General features: G+C 45.6%; 1 protein-coding gene and 1 non-coding gene across 8 annotated transcripts in view; one reads left to right on the forward strand and one right to left on the reverse strand.

The window, feature by feature from the left end:
* Window positions 1–20,573, forward strand: part of FOXP1 (forkhead box P1) — a 586,136-nt gene that overhangs the window by 125,331 nt on the left and 440,232 nt on the right. The window lies entirely within an intron of this gene.
* TRNAS-UGA (transfer RNA serine (anticodon UGA)) lies at window positions 10,137–10,209 on the reverse strand. The gene has a single exon. It is a non-coding gene; the product is annotated as a tRNA-Ser (tRNA).

The raw sequence follows: 20,573 nt of genomic DNA on the forward strand, positions 1-20,573 counted from the left end.
CTTTAAGAGCACAGAGTGAGAGAGGGACTCAGAAGCCATGCATCTTCTTTTTCACTTTGCAGTCAGTTAATTCTTTGAAATCCCATCGCATGCAACATTTAAGAGTTTTCTTCATTCGTTTTATCCCGATTGTGGCAAACGCAGTGTTTTCTTAAACATTTAAGTGAGTTTTAATTTAGGACCTCTTTGAGAGCTAGTTTTCACGTTATCTTTAATTAAAAGGGAAGGGTGTTTAATGACGAAAAGCTCACCTGTAACAGGTTATTTATCGCTCCTTGTTAAATCAGTTGGTTTGGTCCTAGACAAAGTGAATATTAGATCTGAGGAGGCGCTTGTGCATTCTGCAGCTGGTCTGTTTTTGTTTGAAGAGGTCTCCACACAGGGACGTACTCTCAGTTGTGTGCCTTGGTATTTCAGACGGAGGGGGGATGTGTGCTCCTGCGGACATTTCCTCATCTGCCTGTCATTTTCTATGAAGAGTGTAGCACTAAAGGCACGTGTGTTTCTGCACACACTTCCTTTAAGAAACTGACTACTTGTAAAGAGATGTGTATCATTCCTAAGAATTCCAGAACAGTGCCCCTGCCCCATTCAGTCTGGGGCATATACAAAGCTATGACATAGTTTTTGAAGTTTTGGCAAATTACACGGTGGCATTAGGTTGGTGAGTTTAGCAGTGGATTGAAACCAGCCCAGAAGGGGGTGCACATTTGAAGTTGTGCTGCAGTTCTTAAACCATAGTGGATCTCAGGACTACAAGAGTGCTGATGATTCTGATTCATAGGGTCTGAAATGGGACCCAGAAACCTGTATTTTTTTTAGCAAACCCCTCTGATGATTCGAATCCAGGTAGTCCGTGGACTTGAACCTGTGTTCTTGAAGTCAGGGAACCGTCCTTATCATCTCACCATTAAGAGCAGCTGCATCAAAATTCTTCCAGAGCAGTGTTGTTCCTCATCTCTTGGTGTGTGTTGGGATCAGCTATGGATTTTGTTAAAATGCAGGTTCTGATTCAGTAGGTCTGGGAGGGGGGGCGGTGCACCTGGGACCCTGCATTTTTAACAGGCTCCCAGGTGCTGGTCCGTGCTGCTGGACCAGGCCACACTCAGAACCCCATGGTTCACTGGTTTGTCTTGCACAGAGGTTTGAAAAGAAAGGAAAAAATTTAAAGCAACTCTTGGGGTGCTTTTTGTCTCTGCGGTTTTCTGTTGAACCCTCATCTCTCTCTCTCTCTCTGTGTCTCTCTCTGTCTCTCTCTTTCTCTCTGTCTCTCTCTCTCTCTCTGCCTTGCCTCTCTCTCTGTCTCTCTGTCTCTCTCTCTGCCTTGCCTCCTGTTTCAGTGTGTACCCACGTCTGTGGACATTAAGGAGCATTTTCACAAGTGAAAATACAGATGATGCTTGTCGTATATGTGGAGGCACAGAGATTCTAAATTAGCCCCAGTGACCCCGGCTCTGCTCGCCCTGTAGGAATCCAGTTCTCGCCGCCGGATGGAGGGGCAGTTAAGATTCTTTTGAGACACTTTTTCTCACCTCTTCTACCGCTGCTGTTACGTAACAAAATAGAGCCAATGTAAGTTCTAAACTCCAGGGGCACTGGAGAGGGGCATCTTGCAAAGGAGGGTAAGAGAAGTAACAGTCTAGCTCCGGATTTTCCTGCTAAAATATAAATATTTGCTTTACAAAGGCTTTGAGAGCAGAAGAGGTGGTTTGGTGGAAATACTTAAAGTCACACCAGCTCTGTTTCAGAGTTGTGGCCCCTTTCAAGCTTGGTCTGTTCGTTGTCTTAAGCACAGATGCCTGGTTCACAGTGAGTTTTAGGACTTTCTTTTTCTGCATGAAAAGAGATATGAGGTGTCCTTGAAGGTTTTGTATCTTCGGCTGTAGAAGGCAGAAGCTATTAGGATGTTGGTGTTTGAGCTGGGTGCATATTCCTGAACTCCCTTTCTACCTGGGCTTTCAGAAGAAGGGTGTAACTGGTGGGCTGAACTCTAAATTTCATCAGCATTTAGGGCCTGGTATTTCTTCGATGAAAATAGGATTCTAGATCCCAAAGGCGATATTGATCATCTCAGTGACCTTGGACAGGATCTCGGGGTTGGGGATGGGAGGGGTTAGATGGAAGTGAGCATTATGAGTCCATCAGCACCAGACATACTTTTCTCCTTGTGTTGGCGTCCTGTTATAACTTTCCCTTTGATTCAGCCTATGGGGCTTCGCGGCTCACACTGTGAATCTCCTTTAGCTCTTAGGATAACCACGGTAACGGTTCTCAAAATACCCATTTGCATGTGTCATTCAGCTTGAAGAATGTATCTGATAATTGATGTTTTGAACCAATAACTCCCATGCCCGGTAGACAGTACAAAACTGGGGTTTGGGAGGCATAAGATTGGGGGAGGGGCCCTGCTTTATTCTTGTCCGTGTTTAGCTGGCCAATCTTGGCATTTTTTTTTTATGAAGCTGCGTATATCCTTATTCTTCTCCTGATTCATCTTAGGAAGTAAGGAAGTAGGCGGTATGAGAACGTTCACTGATACTGGCCCAAACATCGCTGAGTGTGATAGGATCATAGAATTTTGGCAGTAGAGGTAACATGAGGTAGCCTGTGGCCCGAGGGTCTCAAACTCAGACTGTAATGGGGGCCACACAGGTAATTACAAAGAAGTCCGCAGGTTCAACGGGGAGAGTGGAGAGCCTGACAACACTGCCGATCTACTCCATCCAGTTGTGACCAGGACTTTGGGCCATATTGCCAGGTCTTCCGAATCGTCTCGAGATGCCAGAAAGCAGAGTGGACCCTTATAAGTCCTTTGGAGATGTGTTCATCTTACCCATGAGGGAAAGGGGAAGGGAGAGAAAGCCAGTGTGTGGAATTCATTTCCATCTTCTGGGAACACCAGCTGATTTTCTCAGCGATTGAAAAGCTGTCAGACAATAACATCCCACTGCAGTTGACATGGGAGGGAGGCAGGCGCTCCTGCTCTGTGACCGTCAGAGAATGACAGGTCTTGACCGAAGCAGTGTCCACATTCAAGAATGTGTGCCTGACCCCTCGAAGTGGAGCCCTCTCCGATATGAAAATGTAACAGGAGGCTGCTTGGGGTCAGTAAGCCTGAACCTCATCATTTATCCCAGGGAGAATAAAATTATGTCTAGCAACTCATCCACTGTCGTGCCAACTGTGAATTTTCCCTCTCTTGCGTTGCTGGTTCTTTGGATCTGCCCGTGTTATTAAAGAATAAGGTATCATTGCACGGGAGTCACCTGGTTTTCCAAGCTGTTTACCATTAAACAAAGCTGCCACAGAATAAATACCTTTGCATTTGCCCCCTTTGGCTTGGGGGTTAAGTCGGTACTTGAACTCCTGAGTATTTAGTCTTGACGCTAATTTCTGTAGTGTGTAAGGCATGTCAGTATACGAGAGCTTTTCACGTTCCCTTTAGAGTTCCCCCTTGATGACATTATTTCAAAAGGTACAGGGTGGTAGGTATTAGAAATGGATATCAGTCCGCCTTGTGGAGGCTCCAAGGGTGTTTAATTTTAGAGACCTAGCGGGTAACATGTTTGCAATTGCACACATATCTTTACCCTATGGGCACCGACTTTTGCCACAGAGACGTGTGTGACCACCTACACAGGAGATGCACGCCTTCATAAATGAGAGCGGTATAATTCTTTTTTCTTGGAAAGCTGCACCCCAGAAACCTATTGTTTTACCTGTGAAATTACCAACCTGAAGGTAGCCTGGAATTAGCGCTTACATTTTTATTTGGGGTTTTGGCAATTCTTCTAGCTGGACCACTTTTTTTTTTTTTTTTTTTTTCCTCTCCCTTTGGCACCGCTGGGTCATTTAACACCTACACACATGAGAGACCCAGTTTTGTGTTCCTTTATGGTTCCAGTGTGTTTTCTTTTTTTTTTTTTTGGTTTGTTTTTAACATAAGGACTGGCTCCTTGATGTATTTGTCCCAGTGGCAGAAAGACGGTGCACCCCTAATGCCTTCCTGGCTCTGCCTTCCACTTTTCCTGAGCATTTCCAAACTACCGGTGTTTTAATTACTGTATTGTTCATCCGGTTCAATTGTATTTAATTGGCTCTGTGTTTCGTCTTTCTGTTTCGATGAAAGGATTATTGGCGGTTTGGAAAAAAAAAAAAAAGCCCATTTAAGTGAAGCTGCATCGTTTAAGACACATATAAAAATTCTTTAAGATGCCTTTTATTTGGGATCTCTTTATCTTCCTTCACAAGCTTTCTGAGAATAAGTAGTGCATGTTGAGGTTTATCTTTGCTTTTATGTGCTCCAGCCACATGCTTAACATTGAGCACATTTGAGTCGCATTTCACCAGCTTTCACAATCCTTTTATAAAGGGACTGATCTGTTAACATCACCCTCTTTAGATCTAGCAGACAGGATGTCCTTCCATACAAAGAAGGGCTCCCCGTCTTTCTGGCTGGCCAGTGAGTGAATGATTTCAGGCCTGGTGGGCAGTACTCGTGTCCATGCGTCACACAGCCCAACCACAGCAGTAGGCAGCTGCATGTAATTTTGAACTCCACTCATTGAACTGTAATAAAACAATATAAGCACTGCTTGGGGGGAAGATTGGATGCAGTTATCCTTACACAAGGCTCGGGCATATGAAAGCAGTGCTGGCTGACAAGAGGATTTTAAGATTTGATTTTGATTGAATTGCAGAATTGAACAGGCCAGGAATGTCAGTGGAAGGCTAAACGCCTGTAGTGCCATAAAGTTTTATTCATGTGAGGCTTTCCAATATCAAGTAGATGGATTATTGGAAAAGGTGTCAAGGGACATGAAATGGAAGAGCCCCAAACATAAAATGTAGGCAGGAGGGAAAAATTACTTCTTGCTTAGTATATAATTAGGTCTCAAAAAGAGAGAGAATATTCCATAAAATTGTTTATTCTTCCCTCTCTTCAAAGAAGAAAAATATGACCCTCTCGTTATATCACTTATTATTCTTTCAAGTGAAATTGAATTTAGTACCTAAGACAGGACCTTCTCTTATGTCATTCTTTTTTTTTTCCTTCCAGTTTTATTGAGATATAATTGACACACAGCACTGTGTAAGTTTAAGGTGTACAGGATAACGATTTGACTTACATACATCATGAAATGATTACCGCAGTAAGTTTAGTGGGCATTCATCATCCCACGTAGATATAAAATTAAAGAAATAGGAAAAAAATATTTTTCCCCTGTGATGAGAAACCGACGATTTGAAAAATATCAGGATGGTGGTTGCCTACCATGGAAAATGGCAGGGGAGAATTTTGTTGTGTGATGGAAATGTTCTGCCTCAATAAGGGTGTCAGTTACACTGGTGTATGCGTTTGTCAAAATCCTTTGATCTCTAACACATAAGATATGTATGTAAACTTTATGTAAACTACACCTCCATAAAGGTTAACACACTGCTAGCCAGAAATCTATATATGTGGACATGTAAAATTCATAATGAAATACAGATTATTTGGAATTGACAGTGAAAGCACTCCTTATCAGAACTTAAGAGAAGTAGTCTCATGCCATTCTTTTTTGATTTTGTTCCAAAGTAACGTAGGGTGATAGGCTTTGTTGAAAAGAGAGGGGAGGGTGAATCAAGAATATCACTGTGCACTAGACACCACGAACTCTTCTTTTCAGAAATAAGAGAGAGGCACGTGTTCACACATCCTAACACACTGGCTTATTTCATTGCTCGGCAGTGCGTACAGCATCGTGCACGCATTTGCCTTGGGCAGCTGACACGACCGTTTGTGTGGGGTTGGAGAGTGGCGGTCACTGGCAACGAGCGGGTGAAGTTACACAGAAGGTTGGATGGGGAGGGCCATGTTCATTGCATTTGCTGTCCTGGTTCTTTATCCACGTGCAACGTTCCTATTCAGATCATTAGTGAAGCACGTCTAAAAATTGCCAGGGGGCAGGTAAAGAAATGCCTGTCATTTTTCAGTTTTGAATCTGTTTGTTTGGCGTTGCTAACCAAAGTAGTTTCGGTTAAATAATTGAAGTTAGGAATATATACACTTTGACTCTAGCATGCAGGTGTGATTTTTCTTTGTCCTCCTCCTACACCCTTATTCTAATGTATTATGTATTTAGAAACATGTTTATTTGTAAATGAGGCTTTGTGAGGTTGAAACGGAAAACCAGAAAGGAAATTTCGAACCCTTAGGGCCTTATGTTTTTCAAGCCCCCTTTTCCTTTAATGCTTAATTCGAAAGAAAGGGCTTGCCTTGAGGTTGTCGTTACCTCCCTGAGATTTGTAAAACTTTTATTTATCCCATGTCCCATAGATTTGTGTTAGAATGTATTGAGTTATACTTTATCATTATTTAGTTTTTCTAAAAATAAACTCCATAAATATTTATCTAATCAGACAATGATTCATTTACAAGCCAGCCCTTGGAAAAAAAGGAGTCCTCTCTCGGAGTGGTCAGAGTGCATGATCCCTAAGTGGCCCCTTTTAATTTGACGTTGCACCCCCCTCCTCCTTTAGGGTTGAGGCAAAATTGATATCTGAGAATGGAATTTTCTGCTGTTGATGGAATTAATCCTAATTTGCGTGAGACAGGAGGGGAAAAAGGTGGTTTGGGGTAGATGAAAGGAGGTACTCACAAAGTTGCAAAGAGCTGCCTTTGAACTTGGTAAGATTCAAGGAAATTGGGCCTTGCCTGGGCTGCTCCCAGCCCTGTAGTTCTGATCTTTAAGAGAGGGATGAGTTACAATGTTACCCGTCAGTTTACATTGTGGTTCCTCCTTGGGAGTTACTGCCACACACATAAATGCATGAAAATTGCATTTCATTCCCCCATGTCCCTTTAACACTGTATTAAGGTCAAATAAACTAGGTACTTATGGGGCAGCATTTAAGGAGGTGCTGACCTTGAACTTGCAGGACTCTGAGAGTGAGTGCCTCCTTACATTTTGCATTTGAGGCCCCTTGCTTGCTTCCCTGAGTTCTGGGCTCTGCTTTAACACTTTTGGAAGGCTGTGTTTGGGTTGCATTTTTTGCAATAGAAAAAAATCCTTGATCTAAGTGAAGCTGTTTGCTATTTCTGTAACCTCCCCTATTTTTCTTACCGAAATTAACAAAATGACAGTAAGTGTGATTATACAATATTGTTTGATTCCTGTTTCCATGCAGCGTCCCTGAATTGGCAGGCATGCTGCATCTGAACTAAAATGCAATTTTGCATCAGGTCTGGTCATAACATGTATTTTTTTCTTTGATCCCACTGGAGCTAGGGTTTGACATTCGCGAGCAGACTTATACACGCCACACACCTTATTAAGTGGTACAGTTGCAAGTATCCTCTGTTAAAAAGACATGTGCAGGCATTACCAGGCTGAAGTTTGCTAAGCAGGTTTCCAAAGGATTAATACTTGGCAATTATTTGGCTCTGAAATTGTGGAAGTGGTAATTTGGTGTTCAAAGCAGAGAAGTTAACTCGGGACATAAAAGCAGTTGACATGAACGATCTTTGTTTCTGGCGCTATAACTACTTCCACCTACTAGTCACGGGGATCTCAGGAAGGACTCCCCTTGAATTCCTCCCATTTCATCCACAGGAAAACCTAGTTTGGCAGGTGCCATCATTACCTACTGGTTGACAGATGAGGGAATCACCACTTGGAGAAATGAAATCATCTGCCCAAGTTCACAGCTCAGGAACAACAGAGCCTCACCCTTGAACTCTTAATACCAGTGCTCTTCACCACCACATAACCCTTCCGTTTATTGTCCAGGGATGTTATTACAGGTACCGTCTGCCCTTTGGAAGAGGTGCCAGAATTTCCTTCCTATGTATTGCTTATCCTTACAAGTCAAGAGCCTTCGTTTGCAGGACTGTTGAGGCATTCAGTGGCCACACTAAGTTTTTGCGGACTTACTGGAGCAAGATTTTGTACATTTCTTTGCGGAAGCCATTCACAGAGGAGCGTGTAAGCGGAAGAGAAGCAGTGGGAATCCTTAAGTCTCGACAGGGGAGAAGGCCCTCCTGATAGAGCAGGAAGTAACTGTCAGTCACTAAGATTGAAGTCTTAGAAAGATTCTGCACTGGGGTTCCCCCCGACCCCGCCAGCCTGGCAGCATTCGCCTTCCTAAGCAAGGAAGCGTTCTTTGGATCCCTGAACCCATGGCGGGTTCCATGAGGTCTGGCACTGTCTGACGTGTGGTGTGTATGAATGAAACCTCTCTGCGAAAAGCTGAAATCGGTTGGAGAAAACTGGAAGAATGAGTCATTTCAGGTTCTTCTCGCAGAACATGTCTATGCTTGTTTCTGGCTGTTTCCAAAGCGCTGAAGTTTCTCTGTGATCCTGAGTAGGACAAAAGGGAGAGAAATGGATATCCACCTTCCCCCCATTCTGGTGAGTATGCAAGTTTAAGAGAAACATGTTAAAAACGCTAGATTCTTTTTGAAGGAGCCTGTCTACATCGGTTATAAACTGCGTCTTCACAGGTAAAGCACTTGGAGCACGGCTGGCCTTCCTCTTAATAACCTTGCTGTTGGCATGAGGCCTTGTCCACACTTTTCTTTGGTAGTTCTTCTCAGTTCCCAGGTGGTAACTGGAACACAGGCCTTGATGGTTTCAGCTCTCCGCAAATGAAATGTAAAACAGACGATGGAGCAAAGTGGCATTCTGGCACCGTGGAACCAGGCCTCTCACCAATTTACTTTCAGCTGCAGTGATTCCCATTTGGATCTGACTCTAACCTCATGGTGTCTGCTTGCTAGTCACTGCCCAGGTACCGCCCTGCCTTAGTTTGTTCATCTGCTAAATGGGCATTCCTCTCTGCGAGCTCTTAGAGGAACACCATGAACTCACTTGGTGATATTTGCAGCTGAGGGCCTGGTCATACGGTAGCTAAATATAAACAACAGTCATGACTGATGTGTGTAGATGTACGTATAGACAGAGGTGTTCAGGCCACAGATAGGTTTTGATTGACTTGTATGGTGTTCTACCTAAAATATTTGAATTTATCACTTAGGTTTGCTGAGATTTCCTATGCAGGACCCAGGTTTCTGGTTACTTTTCACAAATCAACAAGATGTTAGGGACACTAGCCTTTCTCCCAGGCTGGGGCCAAGGTGCTGGTTTAGATGGGGCTTGTCAAGCTGTCTGGTTAGGGATGCTTTCCCACACTCCCTGGTGTTTGATTCCCTGTCTGCTTCATTCGTTGAAGCAATTGCCTGGCCCCTGTGGGCATTTGCTTTGGCAGCCCTGATATAGTGCATCCTGAAGCGTGTGGACCGGTACACGCGAGTGTGGACATCATCGGGATTCACAGTCATTCCCGCTGAGGCATGTGCAGCGAGGTTTCTGGAAAGTGCCAGGTTTTTTTTTTTTTTTTTTTTTTTAATCCCTTAAGTGATTTAAACTTTCTGGAAGCTGTGCATCCCATGTAAACAATGGGACCCGTAGAAAAACATACTCATTGGAGAATTACGAGGCATATAATTTTGTCTTTAAATTCTTACAAGCGAATTGTAAGAACATGACCTCATAGAAACCTCTGAGACATTACAGCGTTTTAATAACACTTTTCTGCTCCATGGGCTGCCTCATTTTTACTTTTATTAATTTAATTTCTTTTCCTATGTGTGGTAGCGGGCGCCTGTCTCCAGCTCCACCCTTGTGCGCCTCGGGGAAGCCGCCTGGTGCCCTCCCTCCTTGGGGCAGAAGCTCCAGGGGCACGTCCCTGGAAGAGTTTATGAGCTTTCACCCTCTCCTTCATTCCTGTACAGGCTTTTCCCTGCTCATTACCCTCCCGGCTTCCCCTCAGACTGCCAGCAGCACATTATATTAACGCTCCCCCACCCCATCTGCAGCCAGAGCCGTTACCACCACTGTGCCTGCGCCTGTGACTACAAAACCCCCAATCATGGGGTGCCCCTGCGTGGCAGCAGCTCAGGGAAGCCAGTCCCCGCAGCCCCCATGTCCCCATGGGGCCCAGGCTTCTCGGAGAAGGGCAAGAGCTGCCCTCTGCTTCTGTCCCCGTGGCAACCGGGTTGTCCACATTGAATACCTGAATCCATCCATCCATCTGCCAGTTCTTTTTTTTTTTTTTTTTCCGGCCGCACGCCACGGCTCATGGGATTTTAGTTCCCTGACCAGGGATTGAACCTAGGACCTCGGCAGTCAGAGCGTGGAGTCCTAACCACTGGACCACCAGGGAATTCCCCATCCGCCAGTTCTTTTCAATAGATATTGCTTGACTGAGTGCCTCTGATGTACCAGGCACTGGTGTTTTCAACACTCTGTGAAAACATGAGGTGCCGATGAGGCATTAGAACCATAGGGAATGGGACAAAGACAGGCCATTATAAAAGGAGGAACTGACTTTGTGTGTTGAATATCATGGAGTTCAAACAAACTTAGACTCTTAGGACTTCCCTGGTGGCGCAGTGGTTAAGAATCCACCTGCCAATGCAGGGGACACGGGTTCGAGCCCTGGTCCGGGCAGATCCCACAGGCCACGGAGCAGCTATGCCCGTGCGCCACTACTGAAGCCTGCACTCTAGAGCCCACGAGTCACAACTACTGAAGCCTGCGTGCCTAGAGCCCGTGCTCCGCAACAAGAGAAGCCACCACCGTGAGAAGCCTGCGCACCGCAACGAAGAGGAGCCCCGCTCACCACAACTAGAGAAAACATGCACATAGCAACGAAGACCCGACGCAGCCAAAAATAAAAAAAACAAAAACAAGAAAAAACAAAAACAAAACAAACTTAGAATCTTAGAACTTCTTGAGAAGCTCTCTGGATGGAGCTCATTTTTCTTTTTCAGAAACTTCAGGAGGCAGTTTATTACATGGGTAAGATGTTGTCCTCTGTGTCAGCCCTGTTCTGGTTCCAAGCAAGACACCGGGGGCTGTCATTTACGTTGCCAGTGGTGTGCATGACCCCTCTTAAGCTGGGCGGTGCACACCCTTCCCAGCCGTCCATGGCGGCCTCGATTCAGACAGACCTGCATTTGAGTCTTGCTTTTACCGTTTATTTGTGAGCCAGCACATGTTTCTTTAGCTCTCCCAAATTTGGTTTCTTCGTCTGCAAAGTGGGGTGGCGTTATGGTACCTGCCTCACAGGTGCCATAGTGAAGACGGGGGTGGGGGGGAGGAGGCATGTTAAAGCCCCCGAGTACCTGCCACGTGGTCTGTACTCAAGAAACAGTCACTGCTGTTAATGGAATGAATGATCGCCTTTCCCACATCGTCCGCCCTTCCCCAGCCGCGTGGTGCACTTTGAAAGGGATATCCTTCACATTCGTTTTCCAGAAAATTGAGGTCACCGACTTGTTTCCTTCTTGATCCCTCCACCCTGCAGTCCCCAGGCCATCTCCCCCTCTGCCGTGCCTCGGGCTAAGCTACAGCAGGGGCGTGTACAGAGCTTCCCTGGCGAACGTCCGTCCGCTGCCTTTATGTCTGTGGCTCGCCTGTGATTTTGGCTGCTTATCTAATCCAGGGAAGGAGCCGCCACTCCTCAGCCTTGGGCAGGCCGGTTGCGGGCTGGCCCGTAATAATACAATTATGAAGGTTAACAGGAAAAAGTGGGGTCCAGGAGCAATTCCAGGCAGCTGGCAGCCCTGCTGAATTGGAAGCGCCCCACCAATGAAAACTGCAGCGAGAAGCAAATTAAACCTCCTATCTGCCATCTCACGCTCTTCTCTCCCCTTTCCTGTTTGGACTTGAAAGGCGATTGGAGCCAGGGCCCTGACAGTTGACGGAAGTGCTGCAAGGGGGGAGTATTTATTTACAGTGAGTCGTGGCGATGCTTGTTCAGGATGCGGTTTCTTGCAGGAAGTTCTGTCCCCACCCCCGAGTTTGATCATTTCTCCAAAAAAAAAAAAAAAAAAAAAAAAAAGAAAGAAAAGAAAAAAATCCTTGATTGTTTGAGGCCTCCACGCTGACATGGAGCAACACGGGGTAACCTGTCTGTACTTGGAGGATTTGCTGAGTGCACCCTTGGAGGAGGGCCACCAGCGGGCCCCGCTTCCCCCAGATGTGTTCAGGTGCAGCAGGAATCATTGGGCATTTAAAATAGGGAAGTAGGCCGTGTCCACGTGCTGTAAGCTGTGGTTGGCGCGAGCCATTCCGTTCGTTAACAGAAACCAGTGCCAACCGAGGATGTTGTACTGGGTGTTTCAGAGAGAAATCACTTTGAGGCAAATTCAGAGGTGACAGTGCTGAGGAAGCAAGTATCTGAGTTATAAACCAGTCGGCCTGGGGCCGCTGAAGCCCCTCTGAAGCTGAGTGCCGAACTCTGGGTCTCAAGTTTGGGGTGCCTCCTGCCTCTGGGAGTCTTGTAGAATGATGGGAGAGAAGGGAGAAAAGGGAAACAGGGTTCCATCGGAGAGTTTATTTTGGTATTTTCTAAAGTCCTCAGAAGACCCTGTAGTACTATAGAATTTTCTCATAAACCCACAAATATTCTTCATTTCTTATTTAAAAATATACAGAAGGTGAGGAGACGTTACCAAAGGATATGAAATGGAAATTAAATCTCCCTCCCCCAGGGTCTCAGCTCCCTTCTTAACTCTTCCAAGTCCTGAGGGACCAGCACCATGGGGCCCGACCAGAGATCTACAGAGTCCGAAAGGACCATGCAGCACGGAAATCTGTGTTTCAACAAGTCCTCCATTTGGTTCTGATGGTCACTAATGTTTGAGAACCGCACCCTTAAGACTGTGGCTTTCAGACTTCACTGTGGTCAGGATCTGCTGGAGGGCTTGTTCACACCACAGATGCTCAACCCCAATGCCCAGAGACTCCAATTCAGTAGGTTGCTGGTGGGGCCAGAGACTCTGCATTCTTCATTTTTCAAGGGGAGGGGGCAAGCATCCCTTCCCACTATTCCCCTCCCCACAGTGGTTCTGGATCTTTGATAAAACGCTGACTTTGGGAGTGGCCCTGATCCTTTTAGAAAACAACCACAAAAGTCACGGAATGGAGGAAGCAGCTCTTCTTTGTTGAGGCCACGGCTAATTGAATACATCACGATACGGACAATAGTGAGGACCTTGGCACCCAGGTAAGTTCCCCCAGCTGTCCCAGATGCCCAGCTCATTGCAAGAGACTTCTGCGACTAATTTCTGCAACTAAGGAACTCATCCCTCTTTTGGAGAAACTCTTGTCAGTCTGCCAAAATTACTTGGACCGTGTCAAGATTCAGACGAAGTTGCAAATGTTCTCCTATAGGTGTCTCCCCCAGTGTTTTACCTGATCTCTTCATAGATCATTTTTTGGCTTCTGAAGGTCTTTAACCCTCTTTGAAAGGCGCTAGTGGTTGGGTATGATTTTAAGCTGATGGACTTTATTTGCAGAGTATGGCAGATACAGGTGACAGGCTTCATTTCCCATCCCTTCGAGGGTCTGTCGTAATAGACAAAGTGGTTCCAAAGGTGTATGCAGTCCTTGTGTCAAGGAGCTTACAGTCTGGGTGGCTGGTGGTTCACACAGAGAAAGTATGTGTAGACCAGAAGGGTGGTACTCTGTGGATCTGGTGCAAAAGGAATGACAGACTGTGCGTCCTGTGGGGCATACAGGAGAGCTTCATGGAAGTGGCACACACCGTGCTTGAACAGGGTTTGGAAGGGTGAATAGGAGTTCCCCAGATGACTCAAGAGGAAGAATATCATTATAGGCAGAGGCAGTAGCTGGAGTTGTATCCTGCTCTGCCTCCTGAGATGTTTCACGTTTGGGAATCCTTCAGGGTTGTTCAGGAGTGACTTCTGAGTTGGAGGATTCCTGGGGTAGATGGCAGTTGGAACTTAGCTAAGGCCCTCTTGATGCAAATAATATTGGGCAGTATGGAAGAATTTTATCGTATACAAAGGGCAGTCACCTTTATAAAATACAGAGAACAATTTTTTTTTCCCTGCAGTTTCCCCATTGAATCCCAAAGTTCTTCCATAGTCTGGGTGGGGTTGACAGGCTGCCAAGATGCTTGGGGGACTCGGGCGGGAAAGGGAGTTGGCTGGTTTCACGGTTCCCTGTGCCAGCCTTCTCCACAGCGTGTCTTGTTGAGCATTCGTCCGTTGACATGCTTCTCACTGAGTCTGAGAACGTGAGGATTCAGGCAGGAAAAGTGAGAACACCCCTCCAGAGGTCTGCAGAGCTTATTTAAAAATCCTCTAGGGACCCTGACTTCGGACACACTCTTAACCTTTGCCAATGTGTTTTCCCCAGTAAAGCTGGGGTCATAGTACTATCACCCTTCTAAGAGTGAAGTAATGAATGACATAATGAAGTAATGTGTAGAGAGCGTTTAGCATCGTGCCTGGAAGATCAGTAACCACTTACCCTATGGGCTGCCCGAAGGCATGTGTAAGAGCAAGAACAGGACACACCACAAACCTGGTCTCTGAACTCCCAGGCCAGTCGAAAGCAGAGTTTTTCAGCCTCGGCGCTCTTGACATCGGGGCCAGAAGGTTCTTTGATGTGGAGACTGTGCCTCATGGGATGCACAGCAGGATCCCTGCTTCCACCCACTAGGTGCCAGTGGCATTCCCTCCTGCCCCCCGACGGTGTGACCACCAAAACTGTCTTCAGACCCATCCCCGGGGAGGACAGAGTTACCCCTGACCTTCAGTCTGTCTAGGGCACGCGCCGTGATTTTTGAAGGTATTTATTACCCTGACGGAAGCACTGCAAAACCAAGTCTCTGATTTAGAGTATGTAAAAAGAATACACAAAGGGGCCGCTTCAAGAATGGTTTCATACTGTTTGCAACAGGGAACATGGCTCTAAGAAAGCCATCAACCAGTACTTGCTGAAGTCCTAGCACATCTCGCAAGAAAGAATTCCTGACCTACGCGTGGTCATTTTCTTGGCTTTTCATTTCGTACCAATTTCACTTTAAAATACGAGGAACAGGGTCTTGGGCTGTTTATTTTTGCAAGAGTTTTTGTTCCTTCTTCTTAAAAACTTTTAATGGTAGTAAAACACACACGCTGTGAAATTTACCGCCTTCATCATTGTGAAGTTCAGCAATGTTAAGTATATTCACATTATATCTCCAGAACTTTTTCGTCTTCTAAAAGCTAAAACTGGGTACCCATTAAACAACAGCTCCCATTGCTGCTTCACTCCAGCTCTTGGCAGCCAATTGGACTTCCCATCTCTCTGAATCTGACTACTCTAGGTACCCCAGATAAGTGGAATCATACTGTATTTGTCTTTTTGTGACTGGCTTATTTCACTTAGCATAATGTCTCAAGGTAGGTTCATCCGTGTTTTAGAAATTGTGTGTCACAATTTCCTTCCTTTTTAAGGCTAGATTCTATTCCAACGTATGTATATACCACATTTTGTTTATTCATTCATCCGTCAATGGGCACTTGGATTGCTTCTACCTTTTGATCTTATTAATAATGCTGCTTTGAATATGGGTACACAAATATGTCTTTGAGCCCCTGCTTTTCAGTCTTTTAGGTATATACCCAGAAATGGAATTGCCGAATGACATGAAAATTCTATTTTTCTTCCTTTCTAGATGTTCTTGCCCTTTCTTAGCTGAGGGAAATGGAATCCACTGTCCTTTGGACACATCTCCACTCTTTCTTGAAGCTTTTCCTTATGTCCCTGTGGCCCCAGGGACCAATGTAGGGCTATCATTTGCGCCCTCGAGCCCGTGGTCCTAAGCAGCGCCTCGGCAGCCGTAAAGAACCACACCTTGATCGCTCTGTCTCTGGGAGCCATGTTGCTTGCCCAAGCTATGCATCTGCGCACGCACGAGACCTGGCCCCATCTTTGCTTGTCTGCCATCTGCATAGACAGTCACAGCCATAGGCAGTTTAGTGAAGCAGTGAAGAGGAAGGTGAGTCGTGAGAAGGGCGAGACGGTGTCTTCTTTCCCAGTGGTGCTTGGGGTAGCACGTTGTAGCTCTGACTTTCAGGCTCCATTCACTGTCTGCCGCTGGACAGCTCTGGACTCGAGCTACCTTCCATGCCACTCTGCACTCTTCAGAATTTCCACCTGGGAGTCACCCGTAGGGATGTGGGAGGATGGGTGGAACACATAATTTACTTATAAAAATATTCCGGTTCTGCATTGACATTCTCAGAGTAAGAAAACAGGAGAGCAGAAAAGCAGCATGTTGAAAAGCTTGTATCTATGGAGACTGCTTTTTTCCATCCATTCTTTTTTTTTTTTTTTCTTCTAATTAGACTGAAACCTCCCTAAATCTATGTAATTCTATTTGCGGAATGGGCCTACTAAGCCTTGTGCCTGAGGACGAGATCTTGACCATCGGGACTTGGGGTGTGTAAGGGAGGTCCAGAAGGCCTAAGGGAGGGCCATTCTCAGTATTTGGGGATAAACATGGTGATAGTGGAGGGGAGGCTGCGGAAGGTGGTGCTAAGTTGAAACCCCCAAGTACGGTGATGTGCACTCCATTTGTGAGCCAGGGCTTCCTCTGCTGACGGCCGGGAGGATGGAGAGTCAGCAGAGATAATGAGATGCAAGGGGGCTCGTGCAGCAGCAGGTGACTCTTAAAGGTGGATAAATAAGTGGAAATAGGACTAGTCTTGCTGTTTCACATTTTAAAAAGTAATCCCCAAACACTGGTCTTCCAGATCAGGGTAGCTCGTATGACACTAGGTTGCCAGAAAAAGGAGAATATGGGGCAACATTTATTCGTTCATTCAGATTTTTAAAAAAATAATTTTATTTTATTTATGTATTTTGTATTTGGCCGTACCGTGGCGGCATGCGGGATCTTAGTTCCCTGACCAGGGATGGAACCCGTGACCCCTGCAGTGGAGGCGTGGGGTCTTAACCACTGGACTGCCAGGGAAGTGCCATTCAGATGTTTTAAGAGCCAAGAATCCAGTGCTGACCAAACCAGACACGCCATCCTTAGAGTCTCCACGTTAGCATGGCCCCTCTAATTCTTGTGCGTAATTATACACGCCCGTGAGATGCATGTGTTTTCCTGAGGTAATAAATTGTTCTATTTTTTTAACTTCTTTTTATCCCATTATTTTTGTAGAACTATGAGAGAGAGGTTCTAGTGCTAGAATCACACAGAAACACTTTTCTTCTGAAAATAAGCCATTGTTATTGTTTTAATTCGTCTTCATTTTCTACCCCACCCTTCAGAGGATCCTAGGAGCTTTCCTTGGGTTCCCTTTGACGCTTTTCGCCTCTTGGGATCAAGCTTTCCTTTCTGTCTGCAGCGGGATCCTATTCCTCTGGGGCAGCTCCTTTTTTCTCCAATCACCTCTTTGGTTTGGGTCTCCCGTTCCGCTGCCAGAGGCGTGACCTCCTGTTCCCAGTGTAGCAGGGTTTCTTTCTTTTTATTCCCAAAGGTCTCCCGGGGACATGTCTGTGAACAGGTGGTAATCCCAGACTTCGAGTTCATGCTTTTTCACACGCTGGCCTTGAGTTTTCCGCTGGGTTGAGGGGAGGGTTGGTGGGCCATTGTGGAGTTGCGGGGTGCCCTGCCATTTGGAGAGCACTGAGAGAGACCGGGGGTGCTTATGTGCTGAGAGCCCGCTCTGGTCCCCATCCCTGCCCCACGCAGTGCCTCTGCCGTGCCTTGGGAGCTGGGGGAGTCCAGCGGAGAATCGTTGTTGGCTTTTGGTACTCCTAAAAGCTGGATGTGTTCATGGCTTGTTTTCCTAGTCGCACGTTCTTAGAAGTGGAATTGTTGCGTCAGCGAGACTGCAGAATTTAATTGCCAGCATTCTGGTTTTCAGAATGGTAATACCAAGTGTGTTTCCTATCAGCTTTGTAAGTGAAGGCCCATTTCCCTAAACACCGCTAATACAGGGTATTATATGTGAAAGGATTCCCTAATTTGATAGGTGAAAAAATGGTCTTGTCTTCATTGGCATTGTTTTATTTGGTAGTGGGGCTTGAATCTTTGTTTCCTCTGTTTTAGATGGCTATCACAGTTACATAAAATTAGATTATTATAACAGACATTTTGCATTGTTTCTGCTTATGAACCTCTACTCAGTGCTAATAGAGACTCACAAGCAGAATCTGGTTTCTAGGGGTTTCGATGTATCCTTGTCATTACTCTTTGAGGACAGGGTCTAGACTTGGTTTATGACTGCTGTTGGTTTAATGCTCTTGGGGTGATGAAGTTAATTTTTGAAAGTTTTCCCTTCTCTTCTTCATATTTTAAGAGGTTATGCGAAGCGATTCATAAGGGTTTTATGGAAATACATGGCGTGGTAATAGGGACCATATTTTATGAATCTAAAACGGGGATTTCTGATTTTATGAGAATGAGTCAGATTTATGGGGGCAGTGAGGTGGGATATTTGAAATGGGGACTCTAGTGTTAAATCCAGAAGATCACACGGTCATACGAGCCAGCGTGTCCCATGCCGAGTTCCTCAATGCAGTAATTCGTTTCGAGCAGAAACCATCCTCTGGTTAAAATAAACTGGGAAACACTGGCTTTTACCAGGCTGAATCTCTGTTTTATTTTATTTTTAACTATAGGGCTTTTTCAGACTTTAAAATAGTAATGTGCACTGTTGACCCTGAACATAACGTAGTTTTCCAGATGAAACCTTTTTGGTGTGGGTTGGGGGTGGGTTCAGGGGACAATGCATTTTTTTTTTTAATAATTAAAAAACGTTTTAAATTTTATTTATTTATTTTTCCTGTGTTGGGTCTTTGTTGCTGCACGCGGGCTTTCTCTGGTTGCGTCGAGCGGGGGCTGCTCTCTGTTGCGGTGTGCCAGCTTCTCGTGGTGGCTTCTCTTGTTGTGGAGCACGAGCTCTAGAGCACGCTGGCTTCAGTAGTTGTGGCACGTGGGCTCAGTAGTTGTGGCTCGCGGGCTCCAGAGCGCAGGCTCTGTAGTTGTGGCGCAGGGGCCTAGTCGCTCCGCGGCAGGTGGGATCTTCCCGGACCAGGGCTCGAACCCGTGTCCCCTGCATTGGCAGTCGGATTCTCAACCACTGCGCCACCAGGGAAGCCCGGGACAATGCATTTTGACATAGGGAAGTCCACACGCCAGGAATACAGTTTGGGAAATGCTCTATTGGAATAATTATAAATTTCTTCATGGCGTAAACCCACACTCTGTAGGTTAAAATCCAGAAATGGTTTTTAAGTTGTGGAATAAAGGAATGTTACTGTATGTAGAGGGTTCCTTCCTTTCCTTTTTTTTTTTGGCCTTAAGTCTATTACTTTAAGCTCTTAAGAGAAAGATAATGACATAACTAAAAAATCGTTGTGTGTGTATGCATGTGTGTGCATGTATACCCAGGAGATAACACTTGCTGTGGAAATGCATATTTACCGCTTTTGAGGATAGCTTTTTTTTTCCAGAATGAAAGGTAGCCAAACCAGTCTCATTGCTACATTTTGTTTGATATTTCTTAGTCTTAAATATCACTGAATAATACCGTTTTATTGACGTTTGTGCAAGGCAGTGAGCTAAGGAAGAAGGACAGAGAGAAGTTATGTTTCTTAGCTTCAAAAAACTTACACTTCGGTTGAGGAGGGGAGAGGAAAACAGTGAAAAACGAAGGAAAAAAGGTGATATTTGGTCCAGTGGTTAAGACTCCACGCTTCCACTGCAGGGGGCACAGGTTCCATCCCTGGTCGGGGAACTAAGATCCCGCATGCCACACGGTGAACTGAAGAAATGTTGTAGAACTGAACATAATGGGTTGTGAATTGGTTGTACATTACTGCCTGGCTGTAGGAGATCAGAGGAGGGAGAGATGGAGGTACGGGGGCCTGTAAGTCAAGGGTTATAAACAGTTTTGGGGTCATGAGCTCCTTTGTGAAACTGAAAAATCTCTGCATCCCTCTCTGGGTGTGTATGAAACAAATGTCCACTTTTTACCACTCAGAATTAATGACTGTTGACATCTGATCATATGAAGAAATACAGCATTCATGCTAAAAGAAGTCTCCTCTAACCATGCATTTCAAGATTGATTTCCCTCCCCACCCCCATACATCCACACAAAGGTCCCTCTCATCGCATTCATCCATATCCTTCTTCTGGGGTGACTATTTTATATACGTAAGTGTCCATACAGGGTCTCTAGTGCTTTTGTATATATTTCTTTACTTTGCATAAATGGCATCCTAATGGGCACAGGCACAAACTTTTGTAAATGTCCGGCCTCAGGCACTTCCTGGACCCTGGAAGTCCATTTCCAGATTCCTGTTTTAGAGGAAATTGGGACTTGAACCCAGCAAGCAGGTCCGAGAAGGTGCAGGGGGAGGTGCAGCCTGCAGGTGGGCTCACTGGAGCAGAAGCAGGAGGGAGGGGTCTCCCGAGGCTGTCACCCTGCCTGGGGGTGGGGGAGTGGGAAGTACTGTCCCCTGAGGCCTTGAGAATCTCATTTGCAGCCAGCCCTCTTTTCCATACCTTTCATTTGGCATTTACCGCGTACTTCCTCAGAGTTACTTATCTCTTCAGATGTGTCCATCCTGCTTCTTCACCTGGACTGTAACTTCTTACAGTCTGACTCCAGTTCTTCATCTCTTCGCCTCTCCTCTTGGTGCCTCACCTAAGAAGTACTTGGTGGGTTTTTGTTTTTGTTTTTTTTAAGTACTGTGCAGTAG

This window comes from Eschrichtius robustus, chromosome 12 (assembly GCF_028021215.1).
Source record: "Eschrichtius robustus isolate mEscRob2 chromosome 12, mEscRob2.pri, whole genome shotgun sequence".
Taxonomy (NCBI): domain Eukaryota; kingdom Metazoa; phylum Chordata; class Mammalia; order Artiodactyla; family Eschrichtiidae; genus Eschrichtius; species Eschrichtius robustus.